This window comes from Pseudochaenichthys georgianus, chromosome 17, assembly GCF_902827115.2.
Source record: "Pseudochaenichthys georgianus chromosome 17, fPseGeo1.2, whole genome shotgun sequence".
In the NCBI taxonomy this organism is placed as follows: Eukaryota; Metazoa; Chordata; class Actinopteri; order Perciformes; family Channichthyidae; genus Pseudochaenichthys; species Pseudochaenichthys georgianus.
Window position 1 is genome coordinate 215,688 of NC_047519.1, and position 19,096 is coordinate 234,783.

At 42.3% G+C, this 19,096-nt stretch overlaps 1 pseudogene; it reads right to left on the minus strand.

The window, feature by feature from the left end:
- Positions 1 to 2,516: 2,516 nt before the first annotated feature.
- Positions 2,517 to 18,891, minus strand: LOC117462351 (casein kinase I-like; annotated as a pseudogene).
- Between the last annotated feature and the right edge of the window lie 205 nt (positions 18,892 to 19,096).

Below are 19,096 nucleotides of genomic sequence, written 5' to 3' on the forward strand. Positions count from 1 at the left end.
CAGCAAACATGTGCAATATATCCATTATTACAGCTCCGTGGGATGGCAGTAACTAAGGCGATATGGGTCCGTTGTTAGTGTGCATCCATGGGTAAAGATAAACGCATGTAGTGCTGAACACGTAACTTGAACGTGCCGGGCGGCGCGGTCCCGTGGGTGAGATGCGCGTTCATAATGCAGAGGGAAATAACTCTCAGAATAACGTTATTAGCACATTTTTACAACTTGAGGACCGAATGTTTTTAATAAGGGCTATACAAACGTTCATATTGGGTAGTTTATTTAGTTTAAAAAAAATTATCCAACGATACAAATCTAAGTCATGTAAAGTTGAGTCTGGATTTAGAATGATCTAATGAATGATTTAGATATTTGAGAGAGGGGGCCACATTTGACAACATCTTGGTTTTCTATGAGCTCTCAACCACTAACGGCTGTCAAACCTCTCTTCATTCTTATCCCAGTGTTTCAGTCACAGCATATCCAAGTCAATGACGGGGACGGGTGGCGTAGTGGTCTGTGCATCCGATCATCAGATCAAGGGGGAACTCCAGTTCGAAACCCGCTCCCGCCGCCACTGCGTCAGGCCGTTGTGTCCTTGGGCAAGACACTTCACCCGGATTTTCTCCTGTGGGTATTGTCCACAGTACATAATACCAATGTATTTGTAAAAGCCTCGATGACCTCGAGGCGTGAAGATGGACGGTGTGGCGCTGTGCAATGATCATCAGATCAAGGGGTGAAACCCGCCGCTGCTTTACAGCAAGACCCTTCACCTGAACTTGCTTCTGTGGGTATTGTCCACAGTACCATTGCATGTATGATGTGCAATGTGTGTATATGTAAGCGCTTTGAGTCATTGATAATGCGCTATAATAAATGTAAGGAATTATTATTATTATTAATGAGGCATCAAATGAAAAGCATAATAATTAGTTTACTGACTAATAATCATGCTTGTTTATCATTCCTCTCAATTGGTTTGTGATATTTTTTTCCCCATGACTCATAGTTCACTTTAACATCCGGTTGTTGCACAAGTTGGCTTAAAGGAAAAGAAAATTCACAGAAAGAAACACTTCCCTTCTGCTTTACCCTTTTTGGATGATGAACTAGTCATTTTGCAATGTTTTTCTAAGAATTACCAACTCTAATCTCGAAGTGGTCCAGAGCAGAGTGAGCCTTACACAATGTAAAACCTCTGCCTGTTGACATGAGGCCAGCATATCACATCTCTTAAAGGAATATGGAACCAAAATAGTGCAAATTAGATGTACATGTTTACATTTTAAGCCACAGAAAAACAATATTGGTGCTTAGGTTTCATTATGTATTTGGTTTAAAACACTCAGTGTTTCCATTTGACGAGGTTCTCTCTTTCGGCCTAGCTCTTCTACTGTATGTACTTTTATATTATTTTTTACTTAATACCGGTTTATTAATTCATAAATGTAATTTGAATTATTATATAATTGTCCTTTTGTCATTGTCTTTCTCCCTCGGGTATGGAATGGTAAAGGGGTGGGGGGGGGATTGTTGTCCACTGTTTTACCTACTCACCTTGTCATGTCATGACTAAGCGGTTTTGTTCTGTTGGAAAAAAAGAAAGAAAAAAACCCCACTTAAACATAGCATACTAAATGTTTTATGGCTGTGGACAGAAGGCTATGCTCTCATTTATGGAATGATACAAAGAGATTAACACAATACTCTCTGTAAAACCCATTTACTTTTATATGTCAACAAATAAATGTTAAACCTGGCTTGAGATTTGTTCTGAGGCCTGTACTACGAAGCCGGATTTTGCGTAGCGAGCTAACTTCAGGGAAAACTCTGGGTTTCCAGTCCTACGACGCTGGTTCTCTTCTTATCGGGGTAGATCTCCATGGTAACTTATGCTGAGCGGCTAACCTGCTACGGAGCAGGTTAGGTTCCAGGATAAGAGATCAACTCAGTGAAAGCACCGCCTGCTGACCAATCAGAGCTCAGTGTGCGGAGTTTAAAAGGAAATACAGAATAACTGACGTTGCAGGAAAGACGGCCGGCAAAAATCAACTGACTGAAGTTGTAATTTCACTGATGAACTGGGGTAGTCTCATGTCAATAATATATTTAGTCACATTGTCTCCCCTTCAAAAGTGAAGTTGTTTAACATGACATAAGCTTCTGCCTTCGCACACTTTGAGCGTGGTGCTGACCCTGTACCAGTTATGTCTAGATTGGCAAGTTGTAAATAAACCACATTCAATGTTCCTATATTTTTGTACAGTTTCTCTATCACAGCTAATTGTGCGCTTAGCATTGAATTGTGTTTGCGATTGAGATATTTTTGAATGTCTCATAAATTGAGTTTTCATAATGTGAATAGCCGTTTGAGGCTTTTCTACAGCAGCTATAGAATGACGCTGCAGTCCAGATTCTCCAGACTGGATCTGCAGTGAGGGTTTAGTGAAATGATACACTCTAAAAATATCCCTCAAACTTAAAAAAAATATATTGATCATGATTCCCTTAAATAAAGATCAGCTTTTATTTTTTTGGTTGTTTTTAATGGAGTTATCCAACTTTCCATCCTCCAACCCAGAGAGAAAGTGGAAAAAAAAAACAGAAAATTAAAAATACAAGTTATTAAAAAAAAACATTTTGAGGAACACTCTCCAAGCTACAAAACATAAACGTGTTGAACTCAGAAAGACAGAAAAGAACAGAGGTTTCAAATCTTAGACAGTCTTTTTAGTTACAAATTAAAACAGCAAAAAGCATAGTTTTCACATAAACATCTTTTTAAACTTTTGTTTCTGGTGGTTGTGAGGTTTCCTCTGAGGGTGTACGTGTCCGAGAAGAACACCGAGCCCAGTCCGTTGCAGGATATAGACCGAGCCACTCTACTTCCTTAGACCCTAGAGAATAAAAACTTTATAGACTATGTGCGAGAGCTACATCGTATTGTCCAAGAAGTCTCTTTATGATGAGCTCGAGAAAGTGTGCAGCTTGTGTGTGTCTGTGTGTGTGTGTGTGGTCTGACAGTCTCATTGCTTCCCATCCTTTTATTGTCCTCTCATCTGTATCTCCTCAGAAATACATTCTCTCTCCTCTGAACCAGTCAGTAAGGAAGAAAAGAAAAAAAAAAAAAGAAGAAGAAGAGCCAGTCTGCCGGTACACCCGCTGATCCAGCCTGTCAGCCAATCAGCTCACCTCTTGCAGTCCACCAACTGTCTGAGGTCACCTGTACACCTGTGGTGTGTGTGTTGATCCAGTTTCAGTTCAGTCTGTGACCATAAATACATGAAGGCTCCAGCCGGTCCACGATTAAAGCTCCGAGGAAAACTCTGCCCGTCTGCTCCCTCCAGAGGAGCCGAGCAGACGGGATCTGCTGCCGGTGGTCCAGCCGACCCAGAGTAAACTACAGGACCTCCCACAGCTGAGGGGGAAGGGCAGAGAGAGGGGGGTTATATGAAGAGGGCTAGAGAAAGAGAGAGAGAGAAAGAGAGAACAGAGAGCAGGTCTTCTCTCTCGTCTTTATTTGTGTCTCTGGAGAGCTTTCCTCTTCCTCCTCTTGAAGAAACAGCAGCACCTGCAACACAAACATGTATTCTTCAACTAATCCATTTACAATGTGACGATGTTCAATATGTCCTATTATCGCAGAGTGGGGAGATCTAAGGGTTATGATGGAGAACGAGGAGGGACCGCTGACTTCTGGAACTCATAATGTTCTCTTGTTTTCCGCTATGAGGATAATACCGTCAGAGCAGATTATTAAGCCACCCAAAAATAGCACATTAAATAACAAACGATGAGTGAAACGTTTAAATAATAATAAAAAGAAAATAGAAAGTGAGAACAAAAGTATATAGCAAACAGGGGTTGTTTGAAATGAAAACAATGACATGTTCTCATTGAGCAGGTTATTGCAAAGTTAGTTTGATGAAGGGCCGAAAGGCACTTTATGTTTTATATCAAATAAAGATCTATTTGTTTGTCTGACAAAAGGGTAACATCGGCTGAGAGATGAATAGATCAGTGCGTCCTTGTTCGTCAACACAAGTATTTTCCTTTATGAAATCTAACCATTCTAAGATCTGAATCCACATTTTCACGGCTTTAATAATTCTAACATTCCTTTTGAGTCTATGTTGAAACACACAAACCCTCATCAGCGTACTTCAAACAGGTGTTCAGTTTCATACAGAATATCCAGTTCAGATCATTTTCACAGATGATACCATTTGGATGTGATTTCTGATATCGGAAAGAATTATCATTTTTGCATCAATATGACGAGTGTGTGACAGAAGAGTGTGTGACGGACAGAAGAGTGTGTGACAGACAGAAGAGTGTGTGACAGACAGAAGAGTGTGTGACAGTAACCTGGGTGCTGCCTGTAACCTGGGTGCTGCTTGTAACCTGGGTGCTGCTTGTAACCTGGGTGCTGCCTGTAACCTGGGTGCTGCCTGTAACCTGGGTGCTGCCTGTAACCTGGGTGCTGCCTGTAACCTGGGTGCTGCCTGTAACCTGGGTGCTGCCTGTAACCTGGGTGCTGCCTGTAACCTGGGTGCTGCCTGTAACCTGGGTGCTGCCTGTAACCTGGGTGCTGCCTGTAACCTGGGTGCTGCTTGTAACCTGGGTGCTGCTTGTAACCTGGGTGCTGCCTGTAACCTGGGTGCTGCTTGTAACCTGGGTGCTGCCTGTAACCTGGGTGCTGCCTGTAACCTGGGTGCTGCTTGTAACCTGGGTGCTGCCTGTAACCTGGGTGCTGCTTGTAACCTGGGTGCTGCTTGTAACCTGGGTGCTGCCTGTAACCTGGGTGCTGCCTGTAACCTGGGTGCTGCCTGTAACCTGGGTGCTGCCTGTAACCTGGGTGCTGCTTGTAACCTGGGTGCTGCCTGTAACCTGGGTGCTGCTTGTAACCTGGGTGCTGCCTGTAACCTGGGTGCTGCTTGTAACCTGGGTGCTGCTTGTAACCTGGGTGCTGCCTGTAACCTGGGTGCTGCCTGTAACCTGGGTGCTGCCTGTAACCTGGGTGCTGCCTGTAACCTGGGTGCTGCTTGTAACCTGGGTGCTGCTTGTAACCTGGGTGCTGCCTGTAACCTGGGTGCTGCTTGTAACCTGGGTGCTGCTTGTAACCTGGGTGCTGCCTGTAACCTGGGTGCTGCTTGTAACCTGGGTGCTGCCTGTAACCTGGGTGCTGCTTGTAACCTGGGTGCTGCTTGTAACCTGGGTGCTGCTTGTAACCTGGTGTTGTGGTTCAAAGGTGTTGAAATGCTCGACACATATTCCGCTTCAACGTGTGTGCCCTTACTTGGTGTCATCAGCCACTTCCACCTCTGCGTTGGCTGTGATTGGTGCGTTGGAGTGTCCTGCAGTGGGGTCGTCTGTATTCAGCTCCCCATTGGTTGAACTCATCACCTGGAGTAGAGAAGTAAAAGAGAGTATTGAGTACAGGTGGCCGAAAGTCCCAGAACAGAGGGGTCAAATAAACGCCGTTTGTTCTCTGTACGCTGACGAAACAAAGCTTTAGCAACTCAAAGCCATCTTCTTATTTCTTTGCACAACTTCCAGCCCCGATCCTCTCAGTCCACCAGCGTCCTGCTGTCCATCCTCACAGAGGGAAATGTGTTCAGATGGAGCCGGTCTAACGTGGACGTTGTGTGAATAGTCCATGAGGGCGTGACCTCCAGGAAGGCATCACAACATTGATATTGCTGCCATGCAAAAAGCTGCAGGTTCACTTAATGCCCTCTAACAAAAAGCAATGGCTACTCTTGGGACTGACATGATTGGTTCTCACAGCTCTGACATCACATCCATGCTCATACAGCGGGTCACTGTTCATTTCAATGTTTCACCCATCTCCATCTCTGTTACTTCCCATGCACCTGAGATGAACACTTGAATACAGGATGTGAGGACCGCCCACTTCACGCCAGCAGAGCAGGAATGAGCTTAGCCTGGAAATGAGTTAGCATTTCAGCACTTTGGGAGCGTTCCAACGTCACGCCAAAAGAAAAAAAGCAAACGCAAATCAAAGCAGATTTAGAACAATGTTTACTTAACTTTGCCTTTAAAACCAGGCAAAGTTGATGATAAAAGAATGATCAACATATAAGACGATATGTAGCCTCATATCACAACCAATCAAATATCCATAATATCGCCAAGCCCTAGTTCTGACACGCTGAGCCTTATTATAGGCGGTCAGTGTCGTGTTCTGTCGTCCTGGTGAGAGGTATCCGGTATGCTTGTGTTGCACACCGCCTTCTACTGATTCATTACATTCCCCCCCACTCTTCTTCTTCATGCATTCATTTGACACAACACTGTACAGTAGAAATACATTTTGAAATGTTGCCACTTTTTAATGATTTGTAATAGTTTCTTTTACTTCGCATATTGACTGGATAACGTGCCATCTGATTTGTGTTTTACAGCTGCATTGTCTGTGTTTGATCCGTTGTCACTTTGTTCATGCTGCCCTTCTTGGCCAGGTCACTCTTGGACAAGAGATTGGAATCTCAATGAGTCTTTACCTGGTTAAATATAAATAAAACCTTTTAGAAAAATAAACACGTTTCCACATTGCCACAGAATGAGATTGCTTTGTTTGTGGGAATGTTGCAGAAGGTGGCAGATTTGACGTGGCTCCAGCTGCTCTCCATCCTCAGGCCGGAGCTACCCTGCTCGATCAATCAAACAACACGTACACCTTTTCTTGCCTAGTCTGCTGAACACAAACAAAGGCTTCGTTTACAAACCTGACGCTGCTTCTGGAAAGTACACATTCCTCCAAGACAACAGCTGTGTGCTTCTACCTTGATCATTTCAGCTAACATAAGAAAACTACATTGCCTCAGTGCATTGAGTGGTGCAGGAAAGAGTCATAGTTAGCATTTAAGCACTTCCAGTTCACCCGTCTGCACGTCTTTAGTAAGATGACAGGAAAATACAGTAGGGAGTGCCTCACTGATGAATGTCTGAAGCTTCAATGTGTCCTAAAGAAGTGAGGCTACTAAACGTCGACCAGCAGAACATTAGCCACCTTTAGCTTAGCGCTGGTGAAGGGCAGCAGTGTGAAGGTGATGTACTTTGTACAGAGCCTACTGTTAGCTTTTAAATTCTATTTAGATTATATTTACGCTTAAGAAATTGGGGAGACCAACCCTGCTGAACAAAATGTGTAAGTATCATCAGTGTTGGCCAAAGATCATATGTTACACTTCCATCACTTTTTTTTAGGGAGCCCTAGGGATGTTAACGTCTTGGTTTTTCTACACAAAAACGTCCTCACGGCACCACCGCTATTCAAGCAGAACATCAAGTCAGTAAGCATTGAGATAGATCTGGCAGCATAGAAGCCAGACCTGCGGTCCTCTTGCAGAAGGTCTCCAGTATCTAATGTGGAAACAGGACTGATAGGTTGGAAATAATTGTGACATTCCCTAATTGATGCTTTGCTATGAGAGGATTAGGGACACGTGAGAAACAGTTTTTGGGACGTGACCAAAAGTTAAAACAATTATTTCAGTGTTGACTTTAAATCTAAGATTTCTGAAAAACAAAGTCAGAATATTATGAACATTCATCATTTCTTTCCAGGATTTATTTTTGAATCTCAGATTCTGAGAATTGTTCTCATAAATCTGAGATCAAAATCAGAACTCAACTTTTTTTTTTTCTTTTGGTCACGTCCCCAAAAGAAAGGTTCTCATGTGGCCCTAATGATTCCATGATGTGCAAACCTTACATGGACACATGAAGGGTTCTTGATTCTACAACAATAGTCCCATGTCGGGGTGAGCCCTGCTCTGTCTCAGAAGGTCATGCAGGCGGACAGATACAGGTAGGCAGACAGACAAGAAGCCAGCAGAGCTAACCCTTCCTCTCAGTACCTGGACGGACCCGCCCAGCCTATCAGCAGTGAGATGGGAGCCCAGCAGCTCTCGATTGGTCACTGGAGTGGGCTGCGACTCACTGCCTTTCCCCTCTGGAGACTAGAGGAGACAGGAAGCCCAATCGCAGGAGAAACCACACAGGAGAGGGAGGGAAAAGGTGAAGAGTACAAATAAAATGGAAGAGGAGGCTCGCCGTGGAAAAGAGGAACAGTCATGATGGAAGGAAGGCGAGGGAGAAGTGGGAAGCCGAGCAGACGGAAAAGAGGAGTGGGCGGTGTGAGGAAAGAGAAAAGAAATGGTGAGTTCATAGTCAGTATTTGGTGGAGGGGGTGCAGTACAGTGAGAGTACACAGGAGGCTATAGAGCCCCACGCAGAAGGGCTATTTCCTTGCTGCCTCGCCTCACCTGCCCCAAAGGCCTGCAGTGGGACTACAGGTGCCTTGTGAAACGTTGACCGTGTGTGTGAATGCAAAAGAAGGAGGCATGCAAAGATAACGATAAGGAGACACCATTTGTTCTGCTTCAAATGGATTGGTGTCGTCAGCCACACAGGTTATTTGAAAACAGACACATTGGAATGCTAAGTGTTGTATTATATCTTATCTATTGTAGATGTTTAGAAACATAAAACATTTGTAATTTATGTCATTCTTCAATACACCTCACCTGATAGGAGAAATACATTATTCACTCGTCATCAGACAGACCACAATTAACTTCTACATCTGCCTGCATTCTTACCCATAAGACCCACCATTTAGTGCATTTGCTCATCATTTGAGCTTTGCACCTTCTCGGAGCACAACAGACTGTAGTTTGAGTATGAACTCGTATAGTTCCGTTCTGCTGTGAGCTGAACACAGGAGTCTTTAGGAGAGTTCACTGACAGTCTGCTCCCAAGCTGAGAGCGTCGTTCCAGTCAACTGACACGGGTCGGGCTTCTCCCCATTCCCCCTCTCTACTTCCATGGCAGTCAGTGTTGTGGTGAAGTCATTTAAGAACCTGTTTATGTTCCAACAAGCCCTGCTGCTGCGTCCCTAGGGGCCGGACATATATATAATATACACTACATGTTCTTTTTAGATTTTACTGGCCAAAGTGTATTTGGGTCAAAAGTATGAATATTTATATGGACTAGTTTTGTCGCGATTCTGCATTATTCTTTGATGAAATACTACAAGAACTAACATTTCATACTGTTTGTCATAACATATGCAGAAACTGGATTTCTTTCAACACAAAGAGGGTCCCACGAGTTGTTCTCTTTAGTGGAACAGAGCAACAACCTGTCTGCATTCTTCAAAAGTAAAACACCTTCCACAAATGCAAAAAAACAGAATTGGAAACTCAAGAAAATATTTGAGACGAATGTACCTCCCTAAACAACACTAAATCATAGGGATGTAACGATACCAAAAACTCACGGTACGATAATATCGCGATAACAAGTCCACGGTACGGTATTTATGGCGATATTGAATAATAAAGAAGAAAACAAAAAATTAAAAATATTTTTTTTCAATAAAATTTTTTTTACTCAGAAAATGTTTCTTTATTACATAATACATCTGTTTTGTACAGCATGTTAGTAGGATAGCAGTATTTTAAAGTGTCAAAAACAACGTGACAGGAACAGACTGGAACAAGAAAACCAGTGTTTTTGTACCTATAGTACTACCAAACAAAGTAGGCCTTTTCTTTGTGCCACTGCATCTCACAAATAAACAAGGACATTTAATAATCAGACCCCGCAATAAAATAAATCAAGTTTCACTTTAGTTTTTCAAGTAACTCAACTCAAACTCACGAGTCACTCACTCAGCATCATCAGACAGGGTTTTAGGAATATGAGAATGTCCACATTTCCAGTATTTATAAGCTGGGATGTTTGGGCGTTTACAATATCCCCTGCTCTGGAAGAAACTCTCGCTTGGTACTGATGTTGCTGGGACAGCAGTGGTCGCGTTAACCGAATATTTTATTTAACAATGACAGAAAATCTGAAAGCAGTCTGTCATTTTGACGGATTAGAACAAACTGGGAACAGCGCCAGCGTGTCCCCGCAGCGAGGCTCTGGTGTTATGCCGTGTTATGCTGCCCTCCAAAAGGAAATGATATAGTCTCCAAACCGTACTTTGTGTACAGATCAACACATGTCTGGGAGGTTTTGCTTTACGCTGTGTGCGCTCCCGCGAGGTGCATGCACACGGCATAACACCGCCCCCCCCCCCCCGTTGAGAGTTCACGAGCGTGCTCTCTCTCTCTGTTCAGACCCGACGGGTAATAAGTAGGGCTGTCAAACGATTACAATTTTTAATCAGATTAATCACAGCTTAAAAATTAATTAATCATGATTAATCGAACTATGTCCAAAATATGCCATTTCTTTATGTATATTGTTGGGAATGGAAAGATAAATGAAAGAAGGCGGATATATCCATTTAACACCCAGTATCTATGTTTATTATAAAAATGTTCTGCGTGTCAAAATGAAAGACAACCCACACACCTATCAATCATCAAACCGTGGGGTCTTAATTCATTACGTGTTGATTTCTATCAACGGGGGAGTACTTCAGGAAAGTCGACAAAGGGGGGGGCGGCGGCTAGTGGAGTACTTCGTGACCACAGAGTGTGCACGTTGTGATCAGCTGTTTTAGCGCAGTTCTCCAGTGATGGGGGGAGTCTCCCTCCGCAGCCGGTTGGCGTAGTTTTGGCACAGTTCCGTTGTACAGACCGACGTTAACAGCAGCCCTGTCTGTGCACACGGAGACCGACTCTGTCGTCCGGTGATCTAACCGCCTTCTGGAAAAGCTTCACAAGTACGTCGGTACGCAAATGCGCTTTGTGACACAAGTGACGGTACGCATTTCAGATTACGCACATAACCTGCGTACCAGTTATGTGCACCCCTGTACTACAGCAAAAGTATTCTCCGTCGGGACTTCCTGCAACAACACGACGCCGTTATCTTGATTCTGATTGGCCAGAAGACATTATCAAAGATTTTCTATTGAGAAGTCGATCACTACGTGACAAAAGTTTTCAAAACCGTGGCGACTGAAATCAATCTTACTAACTGCTGTCTGTGCAATTTACTCCTTTTATCCAGTTGGCGGACTTTATTTTGTTTACTTTAACATCATTTTTCTTGGTATGGGTGTAGCCTACCCCAGCCATACCCTGGCGCTGCCACTGGTGGCACGTATGGGGCGGGCCATTCTGCACATGCGTAAAATGCATTAAATATTTTAACGCAATTAATTAAAAAAATTAATTACCGCCGTTAACGCGATAATTTTGACAGCACTAGTAATAAGGGATTATGACGGATATTTTACGATCCCGTCTGTCAAAATGACGGACAGCGAAAAAGTCTAACGCCACCTCAGCGGGACGGAGAGATATGCTTTGGCCATGGGTGACAGCAGTGGGTCAAACTGTGCATCGTCTCTCCACCACTTCAAAAACAACACAGTGTTTGCCAAGAAGGTGAGGCTTATTGACAGAGACATAAATATACTGTTGGTACTTGTCAATGTCTCTAGGTGTGTACATGTAGCCCTGTAAATACCATGTCCTTTTGTGTTCTGTTGTTTTATGTTCATGTTGTAACCTACTTGCTGCCATGTTGCACAGGTCTCTCTTGAAAAAGAGATCGATGATCTCAATGGGACCACCTGGTTAAATAAAGGTTTAAAACCAAATAAAGTGTTTAAAAAATAAATAAAAATCGAGGTAGATTTTGTCAGTCTCACGACGGTATTGGGACGTTTATTTACCGCGATACTGCGATATTCGGTATATCGTTACATCCCTACTAAATCACCAAAGCAATAAGAAGCTATCCTGAACGTAACATCAGGCACAACATATGTTCTATGCTGCTGATCCAGTCTGACTACAGCTGGTGGCTGAAGAAGAAAGCAAGAATCTCTACCATCACTTGACCTCAGTGTGTTCAAGCCCTTCTGTTAAACACTATCCACACACATCTACTGTCCACTTTTCATTGGACCAAACAAGAAGAATGTCCAACCAATGTTTAATAATGGCAATTTATCTTTACTCATGTTTAGGCAGGACGGCAGAAAGCTGCCAGCAGTGCGGCTGGTTCAGAGATGGGAAGCCAGTCCAGAGACAAACTCATGGATTTGCTCTTGCTATCTGCGGCTGAAAAGTCAAAGAAGAACTCAGAGGTCCCACTACACTTAGGCTATATCATTATGACATTCTTAATGTGTGTCTGCTATCGTTATAAAGGAGTTGTGGGGTGGCATTATCTCGATTCCATTGCACCATGTATCAAGAGAAGTATTTTCATACTTCTGTACTCACGTGCTATTTTCAGTGCGTGCCAATTAAAAGAACAGCAACATGCACTAGGCTGCCCCTCAGATCCTCTGTGTCACTCAGTTAGCAACCTCACTGAGTTGCGTGTGTGTTCAGAGTGTGTACCTGGTTTTTGGTCTGCGGTGCTTTCTCTCGGCTACTCGTTTGAAGTGGAGTCTCACTGGCCACTGGACCAATAGGAGTGGGCTAAACACAGGAGGTGGGGGTTAACATCAGATCAAGAAAAAACATACACATTCAGTGACATGACATTTCATTTTTTGGACTTTATATTCTATTACTGATTTTGTGCAGTTATTTCCAACCTTCTTTGCTCCGAGGTGGCCACTTCGACCAAGGAGGGACTTTTGCTTTTACATTGTTTCATCCTACTCAGTAATTCATGACAAATTCATTGATAAAGACAAACTCAAAAACAATCATTTTGTGAACATCTGAGGAATATCTAAAGAAAGGTGAACGTGTCTGTTGACCCCTCAGGTTCACTAAGGCTGGGAACCCTGGATCTCATGGATAATACTGTTAAATCAACTATTCTGCCATTCAAAACTAATTAACACTCACATTTAAACATCACCACTAAGCTCATATCACATTATTTGAAATACAGAAATGTAAACATTGTTTCTGCTGACCTCCGTCAAGTCAGTCTATTCAGATTAAAAATAATTGTATACATGCAATGGAACATTTGCATATGCTTCCAGCTGATCTTAAAACCAACCATTAAACATTTTACAGTAACTTGAGATGTACATTTGAATGAAGAGTACATGTATAGTTATATTGACAAATGTACTAGTATTTATATTGTATACATCTGTACTTTGACCTGTTTGAATTGTTAGTGTGATTGGCATTACGTTTTTAGTGTTTGTTGATTGTTATCCGTGTACCTGCCCAGGGACCGCAGATACAAGTGAGCTTTTAGTAGCTTTGACTGGAAGTAAGGTCGTGTCATTACTAGCATGACTACTTTCTCAGTTCTTCTTTATGCAGTAGTTGATCAGTGTTGAAGCTATATGTTGGGGGGGGGGGGGCACGTAGTAATCAGCAGTGAACCGCTTCAACACGTGTATTTCGGTTTATTCACGGCATTCATTTTGTTATTCTGCAGTAGGGGTGCAACAACTAATCGACTTAATCGATTAAAATCGATTACCAAATTAGTTGGCAACTAATTCAGTCGCCGATTCGTTGGTGACGTCATCACATGTGTTCTACACCCCGTTAAGCTCCGACGTTATCGCTCTTTTTTATCGGTACAGGAGACATTTAAAACATATGTCATATGTATTATTGCTACATAAACATTATATCGCAGTCTTAGTGTCGCCAACTCCGTTTCTAATATGCAATATGACTACAAAATGCGTCTATAATGTATTTTGATCTTCCCAATTCAGACGAGATCTCTCCCCTGCCTGCTTGCGAGGGGGCGGGGCAGTTTACACACACACACGCAGCTGCTACATGCAGCAACACACACACACGGAGGAGATGGCGGAGAGAACGCGCTCCGAGGTGTGGTTAAACTTTACCCGTCTCGATGTGGACAATGCTCGTTACCAAAAGTGCAATAAGAGTTTAGCATGTAAGGGCGCTAACACGAGCAATTTGTCTAAACATTTATCAAAAGTGCTCCACATCCAGACGGAGGAATGCACCGGGTTCCACTGTCTTTCTAGCAGTAACTCAGTTATAAAAACATGGGTTAATGATTAGAGGTAACTGAGTTATTTATTTTGTTAAAGTTTCAGCTATTCTGTTTACAGTTCTGTCATCACATTATTTAATATGATTTGTTAAAACATTGTTGTTTCTTTTGATGTGAAATATTATGCATTTAATTAAAAATAAAAAGCAATGTTAGTTTTGTTCACAATTTGTTTAGTTAGTTTACCTTATTTCTTGTCAAAAGAACCGTTAATACTATCGTTAAAAGGACCGGATCGATAAGCAGTATCGATATAAGTAGTAGTACAGTTAAAACCTTAACGATCCGAATAATCGATTCATTAATCGATAGATTAATCGATTATCAAATTAGTCGTTTGTTGCAGCCCTATTCTGCAGTATTGTTGTTTTATAGTTATGTGTTAATGTATATAACCCCATTTGTGTTCTTTGAAATTGAAAAGGATATTGCATTGTGTGTGTTACTTTCGTTGCAGTTGTATATGTCTTAAAGTGGACCTATCATGCTATATTTGAAACATATATTGTAGGGCCATACCTATATAAAGTATATAAATATTGTTTTTTTTTTTCAAAATACCAAACAGCATTTTAGCCATGCATCATTTTGCTCTATTTGCTCTTTCCAGCCCTGTTTTGCAGGGGGCTGATTCTGTGAGCTGCAACTGACCACGCCCCCCTGCAGGAGAGGGGAGTTGGCAGTTCCTTTGGCATTAGGGCAGGGATATCTCGATACTTTCCAAGGTTTAACATAATGAATTGTGCTACTTTTAAAGCAAGCAACGATGTTTTCAAATCTGTAATCAAAAAGCTCCTCAAAAACGCTATTGAAGCAGTTCCTGCCGTTGCTACGTTAGTTCAAACGGTAACAACGGACTATTTTTCTTAGCGGATGCACATGTCAATTTAAATCAATACAACTATTTTTTAAATCAATAAAATCATTTTCTAAATCCATAAAAGCATTTCAATTAATATTGGGAGTCATGTCGTTACTTGTTGAGAATGTGGCCATGTAATAAGCGGGATAATGTGCACATTGCATAATGTGCCTTCATGCCGATCTAGATCCCTCCGCTTCGCGTCGGGCTCCTGATCAGCCTGTCGGTGTTCTTTTCCCCATAATGACCGCGTCGCTCCACATTATCCCTTACATGATTATATAGAGTCATTATTCATTTGTTTTAAAGCAGGAGGCGCAAACGCTTGCCTCGGGGAGGGAGAAAAAGAGCCACAGCGGAGAATAAACAGAAGGGCAACCATGGCAACCATGCAAGGGAAGTCTTCCTCGCTGCTTTACCACTTACAGGCCTGGCATATGTACTACAGCGTCTCCAGCGCTTTCGAGTAGCAATGGCCGGCCGTGGCCCAACCTCTCATTCCCCTGATAGGTGGAGAATTGAACCAAAGCCGTAGCGCCACCGTCCTGACGTCAGGACGGTGTTCAAATCTGAATCAGTCTGTATCAGATCCGTTGCAGCCCCTTTTTTAGAGATTTGGGTATGGAGGAAAAATAGAGAGGGTTGTATTTTCCGACACTTGGTGAGTTCCCTGAACACCGGGGACACATATTCATGTATAAAAGACGTACAAAAGTGCATTTTGCATGATAGGTCCCCTTTAAGTGGCTTCCTATTTTGTATGGTCATGCTTTTATTTTGAAGGAGAGTTAGCTCCGTTGCGTTGACAGGAAGTTGTTGTTGCTATGGAAACAACGTGACGGAGATTAACGGAGAAAAAAAAAAAATAACGAAATTGAAACCCGAATAGTACTCCAACGAACAAATATTCGGATATAGCCCTATTAAAATAGTTAAACATTTATTGTCATTTTTGTTTATTGTAAATGTACCATTTTATATTAGTCTAATTTAAGTGAATTGAAGTAGTTGTTTAAGCTCTATTCTGAAGGCAGCTTTGGTCTCCTGGTGATTATGTACATATTGGAAACAGGTGATGAAAAAGCATGCCACAGGGCTATTATACATTATACAGCTTTTAGATGCGCAGCTCCTCTGTCTTGGAATAGTCTGCAAATTAAAGGGAAACTGAACAATCTGGTGCCACTAAATGTTTTTTAAAGCTCGGTTGGATGCTAGTCAATCGGAAGCTGTTGGTACCTGTTTATGTGGATAATTATGTAAATGATGCTGTATGATGTCCTTTTGTTGTTCTATTTATGCTTTTATGTTTCATGTGGAACTACTTGAGCAGGTCTCCCTTGGAAAAGAGATCAATGATCTCAATGGGATTTATATGTATAATAAAGGTTTGAAATTAAATGAAATGAATACATTGGAAACCTGTTCATTGTATTTTGTTCGCATTGGTTAATGGAAATAAATGTACAAACAGAATTCTGGCCTGGACTTGGATCTTTCCCTGCCTGAGTTTGCTATCTGGTGCGTCAGCGGCTGTTTTACTTTTGAGTTGATTTTCAGTTTGAGTTCTTCGTGATATTGGCCGCTTAAATTAGTATAATGAATAATGATACAATGGGCTATCAGCTGACAGTGAGCAGAAACTAACCAGAGGCTTCCCAGTCCAGTCGTACTGGTAGTCAAAGATGTATCAGTTCCTGTCGAAGAGGTCTGTGAAGAGTTTCCTCAGGTAGTCGTAATCTGGCTTCTCGAAGAAGTCCAGTCGACGCACGTACCGCAGGTAGGTGGCCATCTCTTCTGTTACAATCACACAGGTAACCCAACCCACACACACCACACATTCAAACACAGAGACACAAGATTTGATCAACATATGCTAACTTGACCATATTTGCAACAGCTGCAAAACCATATTTTGTATTAATTTGTAGAGCTGTGTATATACACACCTGGGAAGTTTTCACAGAGGACCTCTATGGGTGTGTCTCTCTTTTTGTCCCTATCTTCTGATAACGTTCTTTCAGGTGTCAGCCTTGTGAAGACGGAGACTATGAAGGAATGTATTCACTGTTGTGATGGAAGGCAGCTTAGGAGAGGTGATGCAGAGGGGACAACAACTGTGACAGGACTGATAAACACTCACCTTGAGGCCCTGCCAGGGTAGGCTGCCTCGCAGGAAGTACATGAACATGTGACCTAGAGCTTCCAAATCATCCCGCCGGCTTTGCTCTGAAACAGGAAACCAAAGGCTTTAATTACTCCTGATCACGACAGATGGGGTTGTTTGTCCCAGATTGAGTACGCCTTCAAACTCAATCAGAATGAAACAGTGACAAAATCATTATTACAAGAATAAATAGCTTACAATTGTGATGACCCACTAATATTTCACACTAGCAATTACGCAAATATACTTATTTCTATATCTTTTTCAGTTGACTGACTGACAAAAACGATTTGAAATATGTGACCTCGGGAGCACGTTTTCCACGACTATGTGATATTTAAAAACCTAATATCAGAACTCACTACACTCAACAAAACAACATCATTCATTCAGTCCCAATTGTTTCACCCACATTTAACCGTGTCCATTTGCCCCTTTTTTCATCTTCAACACTTTGCGTCCTTAGCTCGGGGGCAACTGGCCGCGGAGAAAAGGCCCTTTCCCGGGGAGGCAACGTGCTAAAAAGGCACTTTCCTGTAGAGTTACTTGCATTGAGCTGAGCCAACAATGGAACAAGTTCACTTGATGGACAAGTGAGCACTGCTGTTGCTCAATTAGCTAGAACTTTGCAAGTATAAAATAATACAATTATTTGGTATTATAAAAGTGAGGTCTACAGGATAAGCAGAATGTGATTTTTGAGAGCATTAATATGTGTAAGAGAATCTCTGAGAATGAGGGCCAGTGTTCACATCACAAACAGAGCTGATCTCCCGAGCTCCCTGCCAGTGTCTTTCTGCCGAGACCAAGGCGCCATGTGGTCACAGGCCTACAAAGTGCTGACTCCTTCCATTGTTTGCATTTCTTAAACGCTAATTATCTTATTTTTATTAATAGTACAATTTCAAATCTTATGTACACGTTATACTCCTTATATGAAATTGCTCCACAGATGTTCTCAGGTAGAAGACACTTCTAACACAATTGTGTGATTTTGTGTGTTCTGCAGAATCCTCGCCTAATTATTGAACTTATTAATAATTATCGAAACGCAAATTAAACGTATTTTGCTTACACACATGCCTAGACATCTATGTCTACATAGGTACCATTAGCGTGCTGCTAATGATCGCATGCTTGGTCGAATGCAATGTAATGTAATGCGTACCTTTCCCCAGATGTGTATTGATGCTCATGTATCGAGCCGTTCCAGTCAGACTCTTGTGCTCTCTGTATGGGATGTGCTTCTTCGTCTGGGTCTATGTATTCCTTGGCCAGGCCGAAGTCTATGATGTGGATGGTGTGTTGCCGTTTGGAGCCCGGTCGGCCCACCAGGAAGTTCTCAGGCTTTACGTCCCGATAGATCAAGCTTCTGGTGTGGACGAACTCCATGCGGGTGATCTAAAGGAAAAAGAACAGAGGCTGAGATAAGTAATCCAAGAATAAACTAAAAGAACAAAGACTGTGCCACCACTGTTGAGCAGTTACTGGAGAAACCTCACTGCTGTCATCGACCTGCCACCACACTTCAGGCTACATTGTTACATTTTATTTTATATATACTGCTTTTACTTACTTATCTACCTGAATGTATATTTCTGTAAATTTAATCATTTTATTAAAAACATCATGAGCATGACTTATATCTAATTGTGTGTTTACATCTTTATCCATACATTTGCTGCAACAATGTACATTTCCCCTCTGGGACGAGTAAAGGGATTCTGTGTTTAGATCAAAATCAATGGGTTTTACAGCTGTATAGCGATCATGAGGACAGTTTTCAGAGAGAAGGTCCGGTCGCAGAGGTCAAACAGATCTTCTAGGCTGGGTCCCAGGAGCTCCAGAACCATAGCGTTGTATTTACCACACGGTCCAAAGTAAAACACCTGGGGCACACCCTCTGGATGAACACACAGAGAAAGCACAGTCAGAACAGGCGTTGGACACATTGAGAAATCAACCAGGTGGAGTTAGCTTCCGTCTGGCAGGCCATACTGAAGCATCTGCTGTCTCCTCAGGCTGTAGGACTCCACTAGACCATCAATTGTTTATCTTTTCCTTGTAGAAACTGGGCTACAGCTTGTGCAACCCCGTCTCTAGAA